Source organism: Myodes glareolus, chromosome 25, assembly GCF_982192425.1.
Source record: "Myodes glareolus chromosome 25, mMyoGla1.1, whole genome shotgun sequence".
In the NCBI taxonomy this organism is placed as follows: domain Eukaryota; kingdom Metazoa; phylum Chordata; class Mammalia; order Rodentia; family Cricetidae; genus Myodes; species Myodes glareolus.
In genome coordinates, this window is record NC_142050.1 from 27454163 (window position 1) to 27470226 (window position 16064).

Below are 16064 nucleotides of genomic sequence, written 5' to 3' on the forward strand. Positions count from 1 at the left end.
GTGTTTTGCTTGATTGTACGTCTGTACTACGTGTGTGCCTGGTGCCTGTCAGAGGGCATCAGATCCCTGAAACTAGAGTTACAGACAGTTGTGAGTTGCCACATGGGTGCAGGAATTGAACCTGTGTCCTCTGCAAGAGCAGCCAGGGCTCTTAACTGCTAAGACATCTCCCCAGTCCCTCCAGAAATTTTGTTTTGTTTTGTTTTTACTTTTTTCTCTTTTTGAGACAGGGTTTCTCTGTGTAGTCCTAGGTGACCTGGACTCGAACTCGCAGAGATCCGCCTGCCTCTGTCTCCTAAGTGCTGGGATTAAAGGCAGGTGCCTTTTTTTTTAAAGATTATTTTTATTACTTTAAATTATGTGTATGCTTTTGTATCTCTGTAGGTGTTTTGCATGTGAGTGCTGTGTCCACAGAGGCTGGAGGAGTTGGCTGTCCTGGAGCTAGAGTTACAGGCAGTTGTGAACCTCCCAGTGTGTGTGCTGGGAACTGAACTTGGGTCCTCCAGAAGAGCAACAAATGCTTTTAACTGTGGAGCCCTCTTTCCAGCCCCTCCCAAAAGTTTCTTGTGCCTTTTGCAGTCCATTCCTCCCTTCACTCCTGTCCCTAGGCCAGTGGCTCTCAGTCTGTGGGGTTCGTGACCCTTTTGGGGATCACATATCAGTTATCCTACATATCAGACTTTACATTGCAATTCATAACAGTAGCAAAATAACAGTTATGAAGTAGCAATGAAAACAATTTTATGACTGGCGGTCACCCAACATGAGGCGTGCTATTAAAGGGCCACAGCATTAGGAAGGTGAATAACTGTAACTGTACAGTGGTTTGCATGTTCTCCAATTTTGCACATCTCATTCCCTGCATCTTTAAAACAGGGTATCTTTGCCAGAACTACAGTGTTGCATTGTAAATAGTTACTCATTGTCAAGTAGAATTCCACTACAGGTACATTACAATTTGTATTGCTATCTTTCTTTACGGAAATTTGGTTTTTTGGGTTGTTTTTCATTTGGGGAATTACGTAAAGTTGTATAAGATTCATGTATCAATCTTGTGTAGACAAGTGTTTTGTTTTTGTTCTTTTTTTTCATTTCACTTGGTAAATACCTAAAGTAGCATTACTATCCCATGTTGATTGGGTCATATGACAACACTGTGTTTAATTTTTTTTATTGAAAAATGATTTTCATACCATATATTTTGATCATATTTTCCCCTCCTCAACTACCAGATCCTTCCCACTTCCATACCCCTCCAACTTTGTGTTCTTTCTCTTCCCCTCCCAAAACAATATAAGAAAGTAGAAAAAAACAACAAAAAGAACACGGCTCGGCTTCCAAAGTAGTGCGTATGTATGTGTGTGTACATGTGTGTGTGTGTGTGTGTGTGTGTGTGTGTATGTGTAAAATGTATATATTAATCTTTGCTAACAGGTGCATAGGGATGCTCCCATGGTTTTTTATTGTAAGTGACAGTGAGCATCTTACTCAGCATGCTTATGACCACTTCATCTTTTTCTGTAAAGAATGCATTTACGTTCTTCACTGATAGCCCCCCCTTTGGTATGTCTCCCACTTTGGGTACTAGAGAGCAAGCCCAGGCCTGAGCGTACCAGGTAAGGGTTCCACCACTGTATTACGTCCTAGGCCCAGTTTAAAAAAAAAATCAAGATGTCTTTTTTAGAAAAAGATTTATTTATTAGTATGTGTACAGTGTTTGGCCTGCATATCAGAAGAGGGCACCAGATGCCATTGTAGATGGTTCTGAGCCACCACGTGGGTGCTGGTTTTACCCTAGGTTCCTGGGCTGTCCAGTCTCGGGTTCTTAATCCCCTCGCGGTGTCAGGCATGGATTCCATCTTGTGGAGTAGGCCTTAAATCAGATGCGGTCAGTGCCTCCCACAAGCTCTGTGCCACCTTGCAGTCCTAACATGTCTTACAGGCAGGACCCATTCCCAGTCAGAGGGTTTGTGGCTGGGCTGGTGTTTATGTTTCTCCTTTTGGTAGTCTGCAGAGAACTTCCTGTACCAGAGCCACCAGGACGGCGAAGTGAAGGCTCTGTGTAGGCACCAGCTCTGTTTCCCCATGTTCAGTAAATTGTGGAGGAGGTGTCTTCAGCAGTGGGGCCTTCCTTTCAGTTGGTGGAGAGTAACTTAGAGTCTTGGCAACCGCCTGGGGTTTTTTTGGGTGGGTTCCCATGGGATCCCTTTGGCCAGCAACTCAGTTGTAAGTAACTCAGCCATGTTACTGGAAGCTTCACTGGTGATAGACGGCCAGTTGGGACTCTTGTCTCCCTGTTATTTGACAATTGCAGTTAGATCACCTTCATATTTATATATATTTTAAAAAACTTCTACTGTATTGGATTTCCACACTGTCCCGCACAAATAACTTCATATTAGCTGTCTCTCCCTGTGTTCCCTCCTTGGGCCACCTCCTTCCTCCCCTCCCCACTTGAACCTCCCATTCCATCTCCTCGCCCCCATCCATCCATAGCTATTTTAATTCACTTTCCTAATGAAATCTGTCTGTCCCCTCTAGTGTGTACTCAATACCTAGCCTCTGTGATTCTACACTTTGTAGATTGCTTCATCATTGACTTAATGGCAAATGTCCACATATATATAAATGAATACATACCATATTTCTCTTTCTGGATCAAGGATATCTCACTCAGGATGATTTTCCATTCATTTACCTGTGAATTTCATGATTTTCAGATTTTTTTTTTAATGGCTGAGTAGTACTCCATTTTACAAATGTACGATTCTTTATCCATTCTTATGTTGAGGGAAATCTAGGTTCTTTCCAGTCCAGTTTCTGGCTATTATAATTAGAGCAGCAGTGAACATGGTTGAGCAAGTGTCTCTGGGGTAGGATGAAGCATCTTTGGGTATATGCCCAGGAGTGGAATAGCTGAATCTTGAGGTAGATTGATTCCCATCTTCCTGAGGTACTGCCATGCTGATTTCCATAGTGGCTGTACAAGTTTGCATTCCCACCAACAGTGAATGAGTGTTCCTCTTATTCCACATCCTGGCCAGTGTGACCTGTCAGTTCTTTTTCTGATCTTGGCCATTCTGACAGGTGTAAGATGGAATCTCAGAGTTATTTTTGATTTGTTTTTCCCTGATGGCTAAGGATGTTGAATATTTCTTAAAATGCTTCTCAGCTTTTTGAGTTCCTCTTTTGAGAATTCTCTGCTTAGATCTGTACTCCATTTTTAATTGGATTATCTGGAGTTTTTTGATATCTAGTTTCTTGAGTTCTTTATATATATATATATATATATATATATATATATATATTGGTTATTAGCCCTCTATCAGATGGGTTGTTTGTAAAAATCTTTAAGCTGTTGCTTTGTCCAAATGGCAGCAACCTGTGCTGTTCAAAGTGACAGTGTCCTTTGCTGTGCCAAAGCGTCTCAGTTTCATGAGGCCCCATTTATTAATTGTTGTTCTTAGTGCCTGAGCTATTGATGTTCTTTTCAGGAAGTTGTCTCCTGTGCCAAAGGCTTCAAGGCTCTTCCCCACTTTCTCTTTTGTCAGGGTCAGTGTATCTGGTTTTATGTTGAGGTCTTTGATCCATTTGGAGTTGAGTTTTGTACACGGTAATAAATATGAAATCTATTTGCATTCTTCCACATGCAGCCGTCTAGTTTGACAAGCGCTATTTGTTGAAGATGCTGTCTTTTTTCCAGTGTGTATTTTGACTTCTTCATAAAAAATCAGGTGTTCATATGTGTGTGAATTTATGTTTGGGTCTTCAATTAGATTCCATTAATCAACATGACTGTTTTGTTATCATACTGTTTTTATTACTATAGACTTGAAATTGGGGGTGGTGGTACCTCCAGCAGTTCTTTTACTGTTCAGGATTGTTTTACTATCCTAGTGTGTGTGTGTGTGTGTGTGTGTGTGAGAGAGAGAGAGAGAGAGAGAGAGAAAGAGAGAGAGAGAGAGAGAGAGGAGAGAGAGAGAGAATGTTTCCATATGAAGCTGAAAATTGTCCTTTCAAGGTCTGTGTTGGAATTTTGAATCCGTAGATTCCTTTTGGTAGGGTGGCCATTTTTACTTGGTTAATCCTGCTGATCCATGAGCATGGGAGATCTTTCCATCATCTGATAACTTGTTCAGTGTCTTAAAGTTTTTATCATGCAAATCTTTCACTTGCTTGGTTAGAGCTACCCCAAGATATTTCATATTATTTGAGGCTATTGTAAAAGGTGTTGCTTCCCAGGTTTCTTTCTCAGTCCATTTGTCATTTGTATATAGGAGGACTACTGATTTTTGTGATTTAATTTTCTATCTTGCTATTGTGCTGAAAGTGTTTATCAGCTGTAGGAGCCTCCCCGTGGGATTTTTAGGTTCATATAATCTGCAAATAAAAATACTTTGACTTCTTTCTTTCCAAGCTGCATCCTCTTCATCTCTTGCAGTTGTCTTACTTCAAGTACCACATTGAATAAGTGTAGAGAGAGTAGACAACTTGTGTTGTTCCCGATTTTAGTGAAACTACATTGAGTTTCTGTCATTTAAGTTGGTTCTTGGGTTGCTGTAAACTGCCTCTGCTGTGTGTATCTTGTCTCTCTGATCTCTCCAGGACTTTTGTCACGAAGGGTGTTGTACTTTGTGAAAGGTCTTTTCTGCATTTATTGAGATGATCTTTTGGGTTTTGCCTTTTAGTTTGTTTATAGGGTAGATTATACTTGTTAGTTTATCTATGTTGAATCATCCCTGCATCTCTGGAATGACGCCTACTTAATCATGCCGAATGATCTTTTTGATGCATTCTTCAGTTCTGTTGGCAAGTATTTTATGGAATATGTTTGCATCATGTTCGTAAGGGGAATTAGTCTGTAATTCTCTTTCTTTGTTGGGTCTTTACGTAGCTTGGTTGTCAGGATAACTGTGGCCTTGTAAAATGAGCTGGGCAATGTTCCTTCTGTTTCTGTTTTTGGAATAATTTGAGGAGTATTAACTCCTCTTCGAAAATCTGGTAGAATTCTGCACTAAAACCACCAGGCCCTGAACTTCTTTTGGTTGGGAGTCTTCCAATTACCGCTTCTGTTTCATTAGGGGCCATAAATCTGTTTAAATTGCTTATCTGATCTTGATTTAACTTTGGTAAGTGGTATATATTGAGAAAATTATCCATTTCTTTTAGATTTTCCAACTTAGTGGAGTATAGGCTTTTAAAGTTTGTCCATATGATTCTCTAGATTTCCTCAGTGTCTGTTGTTTTGTCCCCTTTTTCATTTTTAATTTTGTTAATTTGGATAGAGATTTGCCAGTCTTACTATTTTCTCGAAAAACCCACAATTCTTTGTTTCATTGATTCTTTGCATTGTTTTGTTTTTATTTTATTAATTTCAACCCCAAGTTCGATTATTTCTTATGACCTTCTCCTTTAGGATGTGGTTTCTTCTTTTTGTTCTAGAGCTTTCAGGCTTGCTATTGAGTTACTAGTAGATCTACATAAGATCTACATAAATAAATCTCTACATTATTTTTTTTTAATCTAGGCAGTTAGTGCTATTACACTACCTGCTAGAATTGCCTTCATTGTGTACCACAACTTTGGGTATATTGTATATTTATTTTCATTGTATTCTAGAAAGTCTTTAATTTCTTTTTCAACTTCTGTCTTGACCAGTTTTTCACTCAGTAGTGAGTTGTTCAGTTTCCATGAGTTTGTGAGCTTTCTTGTAAGCTTTGTTGTTTCTGTTGATTTCCAGCTTTGATCAGTGGTGGTCAAAAGGGACGCTCAGTGTTATTTCAGTTGTCTTGTATCTGTGGAGATTTACTTTGTGCTCGAGTACATAGTCAGTTTTGGAGAAAGTTACATGAGGTACTGAGAAGGTATATTCTTTTATATCTGGGCAAAAATGCTCTGTAAATAAATATCTGTTAGATACATTCATTTATAATGCTATTCAGCGCCGACATTCCTCTGTTTAGTTTGTGACTGGGTGGCCTGTCTGTTGGTGGGAGAAGGCACTGAAGTCTCCTGTCAAGGGGTGAGGCTCTATGTGATTTAAGCTATAGGACGGTTTCTCTTTTTTGAGTGCTCTTGCAGATGGTGCATAGATGTTAAGAACTGCAATGTCCTTTGGATTTTTCCTTTGATGAATATGGTGTCCTTCCCTGTCTCTTCTGATTAGTTTTGGTTTGAAGTCTATTTGTTAGGTATTAAAATGGCTACCCCAGCTTGCTTCTTAGGTCCATTTACATAGAATATCCTTTTTCTATCATTTTATCCTGAGGTGATGTCTGTCCTTGATGTTATGGTGTGTTTCTTGGGTGTAGGAGAAAGATCGATCCTGTTTTCTTATCCAATCTGTTAGTCTATGTCTTTATATTGGGGAATTGAGACCATTGATGTTGACAGACATCAATGAGTAGTGTTTGTTGATTCCATTATTTTGTTGTTGTGGGCTGTGTGTGTTCCTTCTTTTGATTTCCTTGTTTGGGATTATTTATTCCTTGTGTTTTCTTGGGTTGGAGTTCTCCTTCTAGTGCCTACTATAGGGCTGTATTTGTAAATAAATATTGCTTAAATTTGGTTTTATCATGGAATGTGTTATTTTCTCCATCTATTGTGATTGTAAGTTGCTGGGTATAGTAGTCTGGGCTGATATCTCTGCTCTTAGAGTCTGTAGAACATCTGCCCAGGCCCTTCCGGCTTTTAGAGTCTCAACTGAAAAGTCATGTGTTATTCTAATAAGCCTGCCTTTATATGTTACTTGGTCTTTTTCCCTTGCAGCTTTTGATATTCTTTATTTATTCTATATGTTTAGTGTTTTGATTATTATGTGCCAGGGAGACTTTATTTTCCGGTCCAGTCTATTTGGTGTTCTGTATGTTTTGAGTACCTTGATAGTTAGGGAAATTTTCTTTTATGATTTTGTTGAAAATATTTTCTGTGCTTTTCATAATATAATATAATATAATCTATTCCTATTATTCTTAAATTTCATCTTTTGATAGTGTCCCAGATTTCCTGGTGGTTTGTGTCAGGATGTTTTTAGATGTAACATTTTCTTTGACTGAGGAATCCATTTCTTCTGTCGTTATCTTCAGTGCGTGAAATTCTCTCTTCCATCTCTTGTATTTGTTGGTCAAGCTTGCCTCCGAATTTCCTGTTTGAGTTCCTAAATTTTTCATTCCAGATTTTCCACAGTTTAGGTTTCTTTATTGATTCTATTTCCACTTTCAGGAACTTTCTTGAACTGTTTTATTCATTTCTTCCCACTGCTTGTGTTTCCATAGGTTAAAGGATACACTCCTGTCCTCTTAGAGACGTGTGTCACACCCACAGAGGCTGTGTTCTGGTCTTTCTGTCGCAGTGCTCAGGGCCTGCTGTGGTAGGGTTGCGGGGCTCCAATGGAAACACGTTGTCCTGCGGTTACTGTGTTTTTACAATGGTCTCTAGGCTTGGGAAGACTGCAATTCTAGGTGTTGATATCTGGTCTTATCTTTGTTGGTTTCTGTTTTGTTCCTTGGTTTCTGTTGCCCTCTCTGGTTCTAGGATTATGGTAGCTGTGGAGGAAATTCTGGGATCCTGCTGGGGGTTCTAAGTTAAATATGTTTCTAGGTATTGGGAGCTGATACTTAGAAATGAGGGTGTGCTAGGAGGTGCACAGGAGGGAGGAAAGCAGGGTCTTTCCTGGTGTTCCTCCAGGGTCTGCTTAGCTCCCTGGCCACGGGGGCATGGAGTGAGGAGGGGCTGCAGCAAGTGTTCTGCTACAAAGCTGGGGGTAGACTGGGGGATTGGACTGGGATAAAGCAGTGAATGGGGTGGGGTTTAGGAGGGGAAGATCTGTGTGATCCACTGGAGATGGGGACAGTGGAGGGAGACTGGGTGGTTGCTACAAGCTGGGGATAAGACTGAGGGATTGGTTTTTGAGGAGCTGAGGGAGAGGTGAGGATCTGCAGTCTCTGGTGAGAGTACTGAGGCCTTTGTACTGTGTTTCTGCTTTGTGTATGTGTTGAATGAGTACAGATGCATGTGCCTGTGTGTGTGCATATGGATACTAACGGTCCAAGGCAGGTGCCTTCCTCCATTGCTCTCCACTTTATTTTCTGAGACAGAGTCTCTCACTAAGCCTATTTAGACTGGCCAATGAACTCCTGGGATCCAGTTGACTCCTCCCCTTCTCCAGTGCTAGAGTAATGGACACCTATCTCCATGGATGACTTTTATGTCTGTGCTGGGGATTTGAACTCAGGTCCTCAAGTCTGCATAGCAAACACTTAACTCCTAAGCCAACGTCCAATACTGCATATGTGTTTCTCTTTTAAGAATCCTATTTCAAGCCGGGCACTGATCACACACACCTTTAATCCCAGCGGAGGCAGGTGGACCTCTGTGAGTTCGAGGCCAGCCTGGTCTACAGAGTGAATTCTAGGACAGCCAGAAATACACAGAGAAACTCTGCCTCAGAAAAGAAAGAGAGAGAGAGGGAGGGAGAGAGGGAAGGAAGGAAGGAAGGAAGGAAGGAAGGAAGGAAGGAAGGAAGGAAGGAAGGAAGAGAAAGAGAAAAAGAATCCTATTTAAGCCTGCAGGGGCCGTGCAGTGGTACACTCCTTTCGTTCCAGTGCTCCGAAAACAGAGACAGGTGGATCTCTATGAGTTTGAGGCCAGCCTGGTCTACAGAGAGAGTTCCAGGACAGCCAGGGCTACACAGAGATATCCTGTCTCAGAAAAACAAACAAATAAAACAAAACAAAACAACAGCAACAAAAAGAAACCTTTGTCTCCTATGCTTGCAAACATTTTCTTCTTTCATCTAGAGGTTTTTTGTTGTTGTTGTTGTTGTTTGTTGTTTGAGATGGGATTTGGCCAGGAATTGGCTATATAGCCCAGGCTATTCTCAAAACTCATAGATTCAGTGTCTTGTGCATACTAAGGAAGCACTGGGCCAAAGCTCTCAATTTAATGCTCATTAGAAATTCAAGAATTTTTCTTCAGGTTTGTGCATTAAAATCTTATTTCCTTCTTTGGTTAAGTTTTTCTTTTTGGGTTTTTGAGACAGTGTTTCTCTGTGGCTTTTGGAGCCTGTCCTGGAACTAGCTCTTGTAGACCAGGCTGGCCTCGAACTCATGGAGATCCACCTGCCCCTGCCTCTCGAGTGCTGGGATTAAAGGCGTGCACCACCACCACAGCAAGTTCCAGGACAGCTAGGGCTGTTACATGGAGAAACTCTGTCTCTAAAAATCAAAAACAAAACAACAACAACAAATGCATGATGATTTCCCTACCTTCATGTGAAGTTTGAGACCTAAAATGTTCTATGACTTTAATTTTTTTTCCAGTTTTTCAAGACAAGATTTCTCTGTGTAACAACCTTGACTGTTCTGAAATTCTCTGTGCAGACCAGGCTGGCCTCAAACTCACAGAGATCCACCTGTCTCTGCCTCCTGAGTGCTGGGATTAAATATGTGTGCCACCACCACCCAGCTTATTATATTTAATTACAATATTTAATTGTAATAGAATTTAAATTATAAATTTAATTACAAATTATTAATATATAAATTTAATAATTATAAATATAAATTTTATGTTTAATTTCTTATATGTGTGTGAGTACGTGCTTGTGAATATGGGTACCTGCCAAGAGCAAAGGCAGCAGATCCCTCTGGAGCTGGACTTGCAGGTGGTGGTGAATCACCTGATGTGGGAGCTGGGAACTAAACTCTAGAGGGCAGCACATACTTTTAAAACCCAAGCCATCTCTCCAGCCCCTATTTAATTTTAATCTATGTATTTATATGTATGGGTTACTGATCATATATCTTTGTAATGTATCTGTTAATTACTAAATTTTAACTGGAATATTTAGACCAACAGGATTTGAGTTAATAGGGCTGGATTTGGGTCTATCCACTTACTCTTTGTTCTCTGTTCTCTGGTTTGTTCCTGTTCTTCTCTTGGGTCATTTGAATGCTTAGGGTGCCATTTAAACATTTAAACATATGACCATTGGTGGCTGAAGATTCAGTGGCTAAGAGTGCACACTGCTCTATGTAGAGAGTTCAGTTACCAGCACCCACAACTGCCTCTAACTCCAGCCCTGGGCGAAAACCAATGATTCTGGCTTTCACAGGCACATTGCATTCCCATGTACATCCCACACAGAGGAACACACCCATATGTACAGAACTGAAAATAAATAATCTTTACATTTGCTACCGTATCAGGAGTTTGGCAAAGGCCCTGCAGTAGAAGCTGAATTCATTTCCTCTAGGTATTATAACTCATGTGCATCCTTTCATAGTCTATTAGAATTAATATCTGCTACTTTCTTACATTTGGGAACCTAACAAACACACGCATTCCTTCCATATCTTGCCATTTGACTTATGTTGTAGATTTTGGATGTATTCAGAAAACTTTATCAAATAATGTTAACATTTGCTTTATTCATTTTTTAAAAAAATGTTATCCAAGCTGAGCAATCATGGGTGCATACCTTTAATCCCAGCACTTGGGACACAGAGGCAGGTAGATCTCTATGAGTTTGAGGCCAGCCTGGTCTACAGAATGAGTTCTAGGACAGCCAGGGCTACACAGAGAAACTTTGTCTCAAAAAACTTTGAAAAAAAAAAAAAAGAACCGGATGGTGGTGGCACATGCCTTTAATCCCAGCACTTGGGAAGTAGAGACAGGTGGATCTCTGTGAGTTCAAGGCCAGCCTGGTCTACAAGAGCTAGTTCCAGGACAGGTAGGGCTGTTACACGGAGAAACCCTGTCTCAAAAAACAAACAAAAAAGTTACCAAAACTGTTTGTGCAAGCATACATTCTCTCCCTCTCTGAGGCAGGGTTTTGCTTATTAGCCTACCTGGCCTGAACTTGCCATCCTCCTGCCTCAGTCTTTCAAGTGATGGGAATTCAAGATGTGTACCATCATGTGAGCCTGTCTGTTGCCTTCCTTTTTTTCTGTTTTTCCCAGACAGGGTCTCACTCTGTAGCGAAGGGTGGACTACAAAGAACTTGAGGCAGTTCTCCTGTCCTCCTCATATGTACTGGGTTATAGGTGTGAGCTAACACATCTGGCTGTCTGCTGCCTCTTCCTTATTCCTTACTCCTTCCTCCTCTTTTATTTAATTCATCTATTTTTGGACCATCAAGATAGCCCAGTGTGTAAAAGCCAAGCCTACAGACATGAGTTCAATTTCTGGGATCTGTATGGTATAGTTGGCATTCTCATTTTTAGGTAGTCCAGTACATAAGCTTAGGAAACAGTATCCCCTTCTAGGGTTGATCTTCTTATCTCTATTAACCCAGGAAAGAATACCTCTCATAGGCATGCCCAGAGGCTAACCTAATCTAGATAATCTGTCACAAATAGATCAAAACTCTACTCCTTTGCAGTGGAATAATGCTCTTGTACACTGTAAAGATTTGTCGTTCATATGGGTTTAATAAAACACTGATTGGCCAGTAGGCAGGCAGGAAGTATAGGCAGGGAAAACAGACTAGAATTCTGGGAAATGGAAAGGTAGCCACAGTTGTGTCAGCCAGACACAAAGGAAACAAGATGAGAATGCCTTACTGAGAAAAGGTACCGAGGTCACATGACTAAACATAGATAAGAATTGTTGGCTAATTTAAGTTGTAAGAGCTAGTTAATAATAAGCCTAAGCTAATAGGCCAAACAGTTTATAATTAATACAAGCCTCTTTGTGTTTCTTTGGGACTGGGTGGGACAGAAACTTCTGTCTATACCCCTTGTCAACCTGAAACTCAAACACATCAAGTTTATTTTTTATTGCATCTTAATTTTTTGTGTGTATATGTGTATGCATGTGTGGGTGTCAATGTACATGTGTGGAAGTCAGAGGACAACTTGCAAGAGTCAGTTTTCTCCACCACATGGATCCTGAAAATCAAACTCAGGTAACCAGGGTTGTCAGGGCTGACAGTAGGCGCCTTACCTGCTGAACCATCTTGCTGGCCCCCAAACACATCACTTTTAATCTGCACCTTCTACGATTTGTCTCAATAGATTCATGGCTACCTCATAATGCAAAAAATGTATTACATCCAAATTTCAAAAGTGCTCATGGTCTACCAGTTCCATACAATTGAAAACTTATAATTCCTTCTGACATTCCAGACAGTCCCTTAGCTCTGAGCTTCCATAGGATTAAAAACAAATTACATACTTTAAATAAAGTTGTACAGAGTAAACATTCCCAGTCCAAAGAGAAAAATAGGAGCCTAGCAATGCTCAGACCAAGACGAGACTAAAATCCAGCAGGGCAAACACCAAACCCTGCAGCTCTGTGTCCAGCATCTTGGGCTCATGATGGAATCATCTGGGTTCCAGAGAGCTTGAGTGGCCAAGTTCCTCTGACTGTGTCCTCTGTAGTACACAGTCTCTAACCTGAGCTTCCCTCACAGGAAGTCCTGTGGTCTCCATTACTTCATTGCCACAGCTTCACACAGTGGCTGCTCAAGGCTTCCTTTCGGGGAGTCTGACGCTGCTGCACATTGCCAATTCAGGTTAGATCTTCCCACCTGAGTAACTTAACCAGTGTAATCCCTCAGGCTAAACTGATCTAGATAGTTCCTCATAGGTGTGCCCTCATGGGAGGCTTATGGCTCTAGGTCCTGTTGAGTTGACAGTCTTAACTAACACAATTAGTGGGGGGTGAGAGCTGGAGAGATGACTCAGTGATTAAGAGCACAGGCTGCTGTTACAGAGAACCTGGGTTCAATTCCCAGCACCCACGTGGCAGCTCACAGCTGTCTGTAATGCCAAGACATCTGACATCCTCATACCTATATACATGCAGTCAAAACACCAATACAATAAAATAAAAATAAAAAAGACTGGGAGTGGTTACAAAAGATGGCTTAGTGATTAAAGTGCTTGCTACACAAATGTGAAGTCTGCAAATTGGATCCCCAGAAACCAATGGAAAGGTCCAATGAGCTTGGTCGCCTGCCTGTAGTTCCAGCCTCAGAAGGTGGAGGAGACAAGATCTCCAGAGAAGGCTGCCTAAAAGAATAACCATATCAGCTAGCTCTGGGTTTGATTGAGAGATCCTGCCCCCCATGCATGCAGTGGAAAAGCAATTGAGGACTGTTTCTTACATAAATTTTGGGCCTCTATATGCATGTGCACACATGTGCTCCCACATACATGCAAAAACATGTATACAACACATGAGTGTACACATTTTTTTAAAAAAATAAGGATAACAACCAACATCAGCCCCTGGATCACACGCATGCATGCACACAAACACCACACATGCACATGCATGCACACAGACGCCGCTACACGCACATACAGGCACATGCATGCACACAAACACCACACACCCACATAAAAAGAAAAAATAATTGGAAAAAGAATAAAAATTAAAGACCCCTTAAAGTTGGTGACATTTATAAATTGAGAGATTCAAGAAGCTTAAACAGTAAGATCACCCAAAGAAAGACATAGCTATTCACATCTTAATGAAACTATTAAAGACAAAGTCTTAGAAAAAAAGTAGAGCGTAGCCTCAGAAAAGTTGTATTTTACAATACAGGGACACTGACTCATAGGATCTTGCATACCCAAATGGAAACCAAGGAAGCCAGAGGGCCCTGTGGCACTGTTTTTAAAACCTTGAAGGAGATTTGTCAATTCAGAATTCTGACTTGAGTGAGTTGTTCCTACAGTGATAAAACATGTTGCAGGGTGGTGGTGCTGCACGTCTTTAATTCCGGCACTCCTGAGGCAGAGGCAGGTGGATCTCTGTGAGTTCAAGACCAACCTGGTCTACAGAATGGGTTCTGGGACAGTCAGGACTACACAGAGAAACCCTGTTTTTTTGGGGGGGGGGGGGCAGGAATGTGAAGGAAGGCTTCTGGAGAGATGACTGAGCAGTAAAAGCACTTGTTGCTCTTAGCAGAGGACCTGGGTTCAATTCCCAGACCCACATGGTAGCTCACAGCCATCTGTAACTTCAGTCCCAGGGGACCTGAAGCCCTTCTGATTCACATAAGTCCCATGAGTCCATTGGCGCACATACATACAAGCAGGCAAAGCATTCGGACACATGAAATAAAAGCCTAGAAAGTTTGTTGGCATTTTTGTGTATCTTATTGGGGCTGCTCATTATGGCACTTGTGCGGGTGTTAGAGCACAACTTGCAGAGGTTAGTTCTTTTACTGTGTGGGTCTTGGGGATCAAACTTAGGCAGCTGGGCTTGTTGACAAGCATCTCTATCTGCTGAACCCTCTCACTGACTGTTTCTCCAGGTTGGCTGCTTCCCCGGTACTAGGATTACAGACATTCTTACTTGGGTGTGGGCACTGAACTGAACCATAGCCTCCCCCCACCCCCCAGCGTGTTCATCTACCTTGGTTTCTTCCTCTTCTCCCTCTGGAATTTCAGTTATACTTAGGGTAGAACTCAGAAGTTGACCACCAGCTTGGCGGACTTTTTCTGCTGTCTGCTTTTCCATTTTTTGCATAAGTCCTCCTGTCGTCTGCAGTCTGATCCTGAGCCCATCTAAGGAGTTTTTATTTCAAACACTGTCATTTTTGAGTTTTAAATTTCATAGATTTTTGGTTAGTTGGTTGGTTGGTTGGTTTTCGAGACAGGTTTTCTCTGTAGTGCTTTGGAACCTGTCCTGGAATTTACTCTGTAGATCAGGGTGGCCTCGAACTCACAGGGAGAGGAATTAAAGGCATGCACCCCCTCCGCCCAACTTCAGTTAGTTTGCTAGTACGGTTTGTCTGGCTTGTCCCATTTGCAGATAGACCACACAGTTGCTCTCAGACTTCTAGTCCACGTCTTTTCAGCGCTACTCCTCCCTCCTCCTCCTCCTTCCTCCTCCTTCTTCCTCCTTCTTCCTCCTCCTCTTCCTCCTCCTTCCTCATCCTCCTTCCTTCTTCTCCTCTTCCTATTCTTCCTCCTCCTCCTTCTTCCTCCTCCTCCTCCTTCCTCCTCCTCCTCCCTCCTCCTTCCTCCTTCTCCTCTTCCTCTTCTTCCTCCTCCTCTTTCCTCCTTCTCTTTTCTCCTCCTCCTCCTTCCTCCTCCTCCTTCCCCCTCTTCCTCCTTCCTCCTCTTCCTTCCTCCTCCTCCTCCTCTTTCTTCCTCTCTCTCTCTCTTTCTCTCTGCGAGAGAGAGTATGTGAGGGGGGGTTCTCTTTGTGAACTGGCTGTCCTGGAACTCATTCTGTAGACCAAGCTGGCCTCAAACTCAGAGATCCGCCTGCCTCTGCCCCATAAGCGCTGGGATTAAACGCGTGCACCACCACTGCCTCTCTTAGTCATTTTTCTTTTCTTTCTCCCCCCAACCCACCAAGCAGGGTTTCTCTGTTTAGCTCTGGAACTCGCTCTGTAGACCAGGCTAACCTTGAACTCACAGAGATCAACCTGTCTCCGCCTCCCGAGTGCTGGTATTAAAGGCATGCACCACACTGTCAGGCTCAATAATTTTTTATTTATGACCAGTTTGACTGAGAAATCTGAATCCAGCTATTTACTAGGATTCTCTAGTCAGCTTCACTAAGATGAGATAGCATTGCTTTTAAGCTGTGAAAGCTAAGGGTTGTGTTGCATAAGTAGGACAGAGCCCCATATCAGTGCTGGGAAGGGAGGCTGAGGGGGAGGATGGTTCACATCAGAATCCACAGACCGTCTTTTCCTCTGTGCTCAGAAGCCTTTTGATTCTGGTCCTTCTATCAGAGAGACCGGACAGATCGGATACGTGTGGCTGTACATCCAAGGAGCGTTTGAGTGGTCACGTTCTATCCTATCTTCTTGCCTGCTTTCTTTTCTCAGAGTAGTCTGGGAAGGCATGCCTTCCTGGGCTGCAGAGGGACCACTGGTATTGCCTGCTTACTCTGTCGGGCTGCACTGAGAGTAAGAATTGTGTATGCTGTGTTACGTTGACTTGTAACTGTTAGGATATTATAGCCATATAGTGTTTTTGTGTGTGCGTGTTTCTTTTTCTTTATTTTTTTGTAAACAAAGCAAAAGCCACTCGAGTTTTGCCCAAGTTATTAACTGGGTTGTATTGTTACAATATAAGAAACATTACAGGAGA